Source organism: Myxocyprinus asiaticus, chromosome 8, assembly GCF_019703515.2.
Source record: "Myxocyprinus asiaticus isolate MX2 ecotype Aquarium Trade chromosome 8, UBuf_Myxa_2, whole genome shotgun sequence".
NCBI lineage: Eukaryota > Metazoa > Chordata > Actinopteri > Cypriniformes > Catostomidae > Myxocyprinus > Myxocyprinus asiaticus.
This window is the reverse complement of record NC_059351.1, coordinates 31,596,829-31,605,790: the sequence shown is the minus strand read 5'-3', so window position 1 is coordinate 31,605,790 and position 8,962 is coordinate 31,596,829. Positions and strand designations below refer to the sequence as shown.

General features: G+C 42.1%; 1 pseudogene; it reads right to left on the bottom strand.

Moving 5' to 3' along the window:
• Positions 1-622: 622 nt before the first annotated feature.
• LOC127444976 (uncharacterized) lies at positions 623-1,433 on the bottom strand (annotated as a pseudogene).
• Positions 1,434-8,962: the final 7,529 nt, after the last annotated feature.

Here is an 8,962-nt window from a genome sequence, read left to right as displayed (position 1 = left end):
TGGATTTGACATAATCTACTAAAGACAATAATTTCAGAGAAAATCAGAATAAACTCAAATGTAACAATTTATTTAACAGGTAAAATAATACATTCATCAATTCCAATTAGACTATAATAAGTCAAATTTAAACATTTATCAAAACATAAGGAATAAGAATTGCATACCTGGTAGAGAAAAAACTACACTCAGCAATTGTGCGGGAGATCTGACTACAGACTCCCCGATGCCTTTGTCATCTCCCCTTAAGTACCAAACGATTCTATTGTTATTTCAGATGTGTGTGTTTGATGTTATTCAGGATTTGGTTTACGATTTAGGAGGTTGTAAGTAGACATTTGAAACTTGTGATTGAATAGGTCGTGTGATGTTTACAAAGAATGCACCTAATCTGCATATAGCATCTGGTCCCTGATAGAATGCAGTATTTTTCTGTTGTCTCAGGTGGAGATGCTCTTTTGTGTGAGAGTTTTATGACATTGGTTCTCGCAGATTCTTTGACTTTTACACGTAGACATTCTGGTGCCAGCCTTACAGTTTCCTCCACTTGGCGCCCGGGGACAATTCCGGAAGAGTCCCTGTGGAGTCATCATGTCATAATTTTTTTATTATTATTATTATTTTATCTCAGTCGCTGAATTGTGTGCAGTTGCAACGGGCTAAGAGCCAGTGCCGCGTCGGTCGATGTCCGTAAGCATCTGATGAGGCATCTGAAGTTGCAACACTAGAACAGTGTGAATGTGAAGATGAGGGCACTGTCAATTGCACATCTCCAAAATATCCAGTCCCACCATGTGTAGGCATACAGTGCTGAGCATGTAGATGAACTGGAAAGGATTTGTGCAGTCTTTTTGGCCAGGTTTGTCTCTATCTGTGCCTGGGTGAGGTGATATTCCGTCTGCAAGATGATTCTTTGTGCCAAGTCCATTGTGTCCGCCACAGCTTGTGCACTGTGCTCATAGCCAGTGGTATCCTCCCTAGTATGTTGATCTGACCCACAGAAAAATCCTCTGTTACCTCCAAGCAAAAGGAGTGATTGGCAGGACAGGTCAGTCCTCCATAAGTGAAGGAATTCATCTCACTGACGACACACCACTGAGTATGTGACACCTGGACAGCATCAGAATGGCCATGCAATGACTGAATATTTATGAGTTTATTGTCATTATGAGAAAAAGGTTGTAAGGTGTTACATGTACAAACAACATAGTTATGAGTTTCATGATAACATGTGCGACTGGTAAACAAGGTCTCAGTACCCTTCAAGGTCATGTATCCAGTAAGGTGATCCCATTTTACTATCTGAATTTTTCACTATCACGCCCAATCGGGTGTATAGTAGTGGAATTTGGAAAAGCTTGATCTGCATGGATTAAAGGAAAGGTGGCAAAGAATCCAAGGCAATCAGAACATTCATCACCAGTATACATCATTAAGCATAAAGTTATAATAATAATTCTATGATTGTAGAATCACAGTTACAGACATATATAATAATCACAGTGCTAATTCAAAATTATCCAATGTGTGTGATTTGCTGGCTAAGTCACAATCGATGATACATGTCTATTTTCAAAGTGTGAAGTGGATCGATAGAAGTGTCTGCATTTCATATCATCCACTTCTTATTACGTTTGCATTGTTATTAGCGATGTGTTGAAAACCAGGGGCCCTCTGGTTCGCAACCATGCCAACAACAAAAAATTGGTTCGATTTACATGTAGGTGGAAATGTTTAAATTTGGGTGGCAAGTTTGCTTGCAATTAGTAATTAAATCATCAATGTGTGACTGTAGCCATGCACATGTCCCATGTACATTACAGTGTTTTAAATAAGTTGTCATGTGCACCTTAAATATGACTGTTTTATGGAAACAGGTTCGTAATGTCGTATATGTGAGAGGTTATGCGTATGTGAGAGGCAGGCCAGATCTTCAGTGGATTAGTACTTTCGGAATCTAGGCCATTATTTTGTTCCATGATGTGTAGTGGTTGAGCCTGGCTAGTTTTACTGTCTGTACCAGGTCAAGATGTCATGAGAGTGTAGTGATGAAAGTGTGTGCTCTGTATGTTCATGTCTGGGAGATGGGTGGAACCTGTTCTAGAACAATCGGTGTTGCACAATTTGGTTCCTGTGCCAAACCGGGAGGCCATATAGCTATTTTTGTTTGTGTAGTGCTGTGAGGTGTAAATGGCCCCTTTAGATTGCCTTCACACCCATCTCCTGCATGGCCAATCCGTTGTCCTGGCTTGATGCAGAGGGATCAGAAACCTTTTGGCATCTGTCCCTCACGAGATTGCAACCTGAAATGGGAACAGCCACAGAGAGAAAACAGTTAATGATGAACCTTTAAAAAATGTGCATTCAGACATGTGGTACTTTCTTTATTTTTCTCTGATGGTCACAGCCACACTGTTACAGATAGCTTTAGTCTCTTACTGTATGGTTTGTGCCATCAGGGAGAAGATGCATTTTGCTTTACAAAAACGTACCATTACAATGACTAATGCAAATTTAGTTTCAGAGATCAAATTAGACAGAGCATCCTTAGTGAGATCTGAATTACTGCTGATATTTTAGTGCAGTTTGAAGTGTGTAGCACCTTAAGGTGTTCTTGCAGTTGAGCCTGCACAGTCTGCTGTTGTGAGCACTATAGGCCCCAGTTCTGCTGGGGAACTTTCTGAAATCATGGGTATCTTAATCACCCTTCCACTCATTAGCTCAAATGAGCTGATGCCGATAGTCTTATTTTTTTATTGTTCTTAACACAGCTCTGTGGTCAAAGAATCAGTTCACCTCTTTTGGTGATGTGTCGTCTGCTTAGCGTTTTTAAGGGTGCTATTCACACATTTGATCATCTATGATTTATGATCTCTGTGGTCTGTCAGGGTTGTGAAATTTCTGCCTGATGTTTAGCATTTCACACACACACATTTTTCATTGTCTACACAGTAGAATGGTTCCCCTGATCAGATTTAATTTGAATTGGTGCTTCTCAGCGAGAGATGATTTGGTTCGTATCATGTGCCACTGTCTTTACAGCATTGATGCACAGCAAAAAATGACCGTATACTCTCCCTCTTGGTACTGATAAGTGAACCAATGAAATTCAATCGCAATAATTTTTCAGGGCCTGTAAGGTTGTTCGGTTGGCAGTGTCATTAAAAATATACATGTATAGTATATCCATCTGCATGCCATGCATAACCTTTCCCCATCTGTGGCCATGTTTGGCCATTATAATATAATGCATATTATAATGTGATTATATTTTATTATATTATATTACAAATAGTATAAATTAAAATAATTGTATTACTGGTCTTTGGAGGTTTTCTGGAATGAGATATTTGTCATCTCGCTGCTGTTGTGAATATATGCCTTTGATCTGGCCCTGTATCAGATGCATGAGCATGTGCATTGTATGCACAGCAACAGGTCAGGCTGAAAGCCTTTGATGGACATGTTGTTGTTCACACCCAATGAACTGCAGGCACATACTTAAATGGGTCAAATTTCTGCTCAAGCTGCAGAGCTTTTGTGATTACAATATGAAATTGAATGCACTTTTCTCATTTTTTTTAGTTAAGATGTCACTAGGTGTATTCTCATGTGAATCTATTTGAATATGAAAAGGGGGCTGGGCAGAGAAAGAGGTGATGCAAGGCGCAAAGAGTGTTCTTGAATTTTAAAGGCCTAATGAAGTTCTTCAGTCTTTTTAAAGTTACTGAAGGTTAATGCTAATTGTGTAAAACTACTGAGAGTTTGGTTATTGTGTAAAATTACTGGTAGTCACATGGAATTTTGTACTCAGTATGGTTTAATTGCAGCTATATGGTAAATAGCACAGTGTGCAATATCAGAGACAAACATATCCGACATAGTAACACACTCAGCTTGATGAACAATTTCAAGAGAAACATGATTACAGTTATTTCAAATTTACACAAGATGAAAAGTCTAGAATGCCCGAAGCATTTACAACCTCTAACCTAAGTGTTACAGCAGAAACTTATAGCAGAAACAGTCAAGTGTTTTAAGAAATAAACTGCATTATCCTATGTGTTTATGCAGTATCACAAACAACTATCATCACGTGTGTTCTATGATAACAACAGTTTTCAGCACAGTTGCAAATTTGAAAAATGGGTTGTTATAGTACTCTTTACTGATTTATAAACTAGTGACATTTCTTTTTGTTACTATTTATTTTTTTCAACACATCACCCTGTTTTGCCCAGCTTTTCATATGCTAGGGTGACCATACGTCCTCTTTTTCCAGGACATGTCCTCTTTTTCGGACCTTAAAAAAGCGCCCAGCCGGGATTTCTAAATTTGCGAAAATGTCCGGGATTCAGCTTTAGTTGCATTATGATGTGTATCTGGTCTAATACTTCATTGTGTGTGCGCGCATATTTGCATTGCTTTAACCCCTCTTTGTAAGTCCCGCCTTCTCGCACACCAATTGGTCAATTATAAGAGGCTTGCAGCAACTATTGGCCAAATTCCTGCCTGTCAGTCTCTCCGCAAATGCACGAAGCACTGTTGTGTTCAGCATCAAACAGTTGCATGACAGCTGAGTGAAAAATGGAAAGGCATGGCAATGGCCAAACAAAAGTGCAGATTTACAGAAGATTTGCACAAAAATTCCCATGCTTTCATCCAGGTCGAGATCCATGTGTAGCAGAATGTATGACATGTAAAGCTGGCACTTATGTGTCAGTTGCTAATAAAGGTACAAGTGATTTAAAAGCACACATTAGCTCTGCGAAGCATAAAGGGTCAGCAAAAGGTGAAAGTTCATCAGGTAAATTAACGGACTACTTTTTGCGACCAGGTAAAATTGTTATCACATTGCTTCATTTTCCATGGCCATTCAAAATAATAGTAATAGTAAATGAAGGTACACTCATGACATCAAATATTTTATTTTAGTACATGGACATTCAAAAGAATGTTGGAAATTTTTATTTATTTATATATATTTATGTTATGCTAATAGAGTGTCTCCCCCCCGGCGAAAAAAAACAAATTGTCCTCTTTTTGAAAAACCTGAATATGGTCAGCCTATCATCTGCAAACAGATTGACTTGCAATGTTTATATCTCAGTTGCTACCCGCTCATTCTTTTGAAATGTTGCAAGTTCCTTGCAGCAAAGTAAATAAACAATAGCGACGGTGTTCATTGATTTTAGAATTAAAGTTCCAATTGCAATCCTCCCTTAAATACCAGAATAAAATTTTGGATGATGTTATCTCCAGTTTAAGTTTGATCTCTTGTCACTTGGGCGAACAAAGAGATCATTAATTTGCAGAGCAAGAGATTTCGTTCCTCGTATACTGCCGCTACCACTTCCCTGATACACATGTGGCATCTTACTTGTGATTTGACTTTGCTGAAAGGGAATTAGACCATTTTACCAGTTGTGCTGAGACCTCTTGGATGATACCAAACTTGTATGATCAGAAAACCTTTTACATTACAGAACAGGATAAGTCATAACTTTGTTTCCCTATTTGTCACTCACTCGACGTTGTGTCGATGTAGTGACACTAGGGGTCACTCTTGGGAGCCCCAGACACCTCTGGTCTTTGATAAAAGGCCACTGAAAATTGGCGAGTGGTATTTGAATACAACTCCCCCGGACATACGGGTATAAAAGGAGCTGGTATGCAACCACTCATTCAAATTTTCTCTCCGGAGCCGAACGGTCGATGTTTACTGAGCTGACTGTTCATTCACCTCTGCTGGATCTGACAGCGCATTTCAGCGGCTTCTCCCTCCTCTGCACTGGTGCACTGCAGAGTACGCCCCTGGGCACTTTGGCAGAAATAAGAGAGTATATTTCTCTAAAAGAGCGGCACACACGGAACATCTTTTTAAAGACGTGTCTTTTTAAAGACGTGTCTTTTTAAAGATGCCTTTCCATTTGTGTGTTATTCCTGGTTGCGGTCGTTATCTCTCAACTTCTGATGGTCACGATCGCTGTCTTTCATGTCTGGGTGCGACCCACGCGGAGACAGCGTTCGTGGATGGATCATGTACTCATTCTGAGAACATGACCATGGCAACGTTGCGGTCGCGGCTTGCTTTCGTAAGCTTGCTCCCCGCCTCGGTCCTTTTACCTACGGGTATGAAGCCAGTGCGGCTAGCACTTGGGGCGATTTGGGGACCCCAATGGGACCACCTCCTCCGGGTATCCCCCCATGGACCTCCCATTTCCCAGCATGCTCGTCTGCCCCGATCGGGCTTCCGGATGAGTCTGCCGGTTCGTCTCACGGCGAGTTCGACCTCTTGTCCGGAGCCCGCGAAGCTGATGAGCTCTCAAGTGCAGCAACAGAGAGCAGGCTCGTCCAGTCAGACGCGGAAGCCTCAGCTGGGCTCTCCTCCTCGGGTACAGTCTCCCAGTCACAGGCTGACACGGAAATGACAGACATGCTTTCCTGGGCAGCCACGAGTGTCGGGCAAGAGTGGAACCCTCCGCTCTCCCCTGAACCCTCGCGGCTCGATGATTGGTTCCTGGGCTCGCGGTGCCGCTCACAGCCACGCCCCGCTCCAGTTCCTTTCTTCCTGGAAGTGCACGAGGAGCTGACAATGTCGTGGGAGGCACCTTTTACTGCACGGTCCCGGTCTTTCAGCTCCCCCGCCCTCACTACCCTTGATGGTGGGGCGGCCAGGTGCTATTTGGTGATTCCCCTGGTGGATTCCCCCAACTGGCGCAGGCGCCCAAAGCTCCCGTCCAAGGCCTGTAGGTTTACATCATCCCTGACAGCCAAAGCCTACAGTGCCGCTGGACAAGCCGCCTCCACCCTGCACGCCATGGCTCTCCTGCAAGTCCACCAAGTCAAGGCGCTAAAGGAACTTCACAAGGGTAGTCCCTCCGGCCGAGATGAAGAAGGGGTTTTACAGCCCCTACTTCATTGTACCATAAAAAGGCAGTGGGTTGTGGCCAATCTTGGACCTGCGAGTACTGAACAGGGCTTTACACAGACTCCCGTTCAAGATGCTGATGCAAAAACGCATTCTAGTGAGCGTCCCGCATCAAGATTGGTTTGTTGCGGTAGACCTGAAGGATGCGTACTTCCACATCTCGATTCTACCTCGACACAGACCTTCTGGTCAACTGGAAACAGAGCAAGCTCTCCCCAGTACAGAGCATCTCTTTTCTCGGGTTGGAGTTAGACTCAGTCTCTATGATGGCGTGCTTCACGAGCGAGCATGCGCAGTCAGTGCTGAACTGCCTGAAGTCGTTTAGGTGGAGAACGGCGGTCCCACTGAAGCAATTTCAGAGGCTCCTAGGGCATATGGCATCCTCGGTGGCGGTCACGCCACTTGGGTTGATGCATATGGAACTAAACAAAATATAAATATGTCGGATTTAAATAAGCCAGAGATTGAAGACCCACGCTGTCTCTAAAATATGTTGTTTGGGAGCATTATGGTTTCGCAGTAAGCTACAGGCTGTGTGTCGGCTCTGTTTCATCAAAGTTGGGTGTGAAGCACATCTAAATATGATGACCCATTTGCAGCGACATCATCTACATGTGTCTCTTGAGCTTACTGGAGCAAAGCATAAACAGCCAGTGCAAGTCTCACCACAGCGTTCAAGCAGCCTCTCGCTGCAAACTCAGACAGAATTAAAGCAATAACAAACACCATAGGAGTATTTTTTGCTGCAGATATGCGACCATACTCAGTCATCAAGAACACAGGATTTAAGCATCTGCTTAACGTGCTTGAGCCCTGTTATAAAGTTCCAACAAGAACGCATTTCAGAAATTCTGTAGTGCCCGCTCTATATAAACAAGCATGCTCTGTTATTGTCCAGCAGGGGACATTGTCAATGCTAACAGATCCGCCCTCTCCTCTGATAATGTGGATATTCTGATTTTCCTGATTATTTTTTTTTAAAAATTGAGTGATAAGAAATATGCACTGCTAATGTCTTAATTTTGTTACAATTATTATAATTGCACTTTTTTGTAATTTAAAATTATTTACAGTATGTTTTTATACAATGTGCATATAAGAGGCTCTTAAGTTCCCTGTCTGTCACTCACTTGATGTTGTGTTGATGTAGTGACAGTAGGGGTTTGATCTTGAGAGCCCCAATCACCTTTGCTTAAAATAGAAAAGGCCAATGAGAACTGGCAAGTGGAATTTGCATGCCACCCTTCGCCCCCGGACATACGGGTATAAAAGGAGATGGCGTGCACCACTCATTCAGATTTTTTCTTTGAAGCCGAGTGCATGCTTGTGTTCATCCTCTCACCTTTCGCTTATGCTGCTGGATTTTACAGCGCATATCAGCGGTCACCCTTGCACGTTCGAGTGTTTTGCTTCCCCTGGGCACTTCGGCGGCTGAGTCTATTTCCTTCTAAAAGAGCTCGTGCAAATGTTTGGCTTCTTTTTAAAGATGTCCTTCCGCGTTTGCGCTACTAGATGTGGCCATTATCTCTCCACTCCGGACAGCCATGAAATCTGTCTCGAGTGCTTGGGGCACCAGCACGCCGAGGCAGTTCACTCCATCAGGGAACAGAGGTTACATCAGTAACCAAGAAAAATGCAGTCGTGTATAAATGAGCCTTCAAAATAAGAATTATTGCCCATCAGCCACTGTTTTAAAAATAAATAATTTAAAGATTCTTTGTTTTCCCTGCTATACCAAAACCGTACCAAACCATGACCCCAAAACCAAGGTATGTATGGAACCATGACTTTTGTGTATCGTTGCAGCCCTAATATACAGTGCATTCATAAAGTATTCAGACCCCTTCATTTTTTTTTCACATTTTATGTTGCAGCCTTATGCTAAAATGCTTTAAATCTTTTTTTTTTTTCACATAAATCTACACTCACATAATGACAAAGCAACAAACAGATTTTTGATAACTTTGCAAATTTATTAAAAAGAAAAAACTTAAATATCACATTGACATAAGTATTCAGACCCTTTGCTAT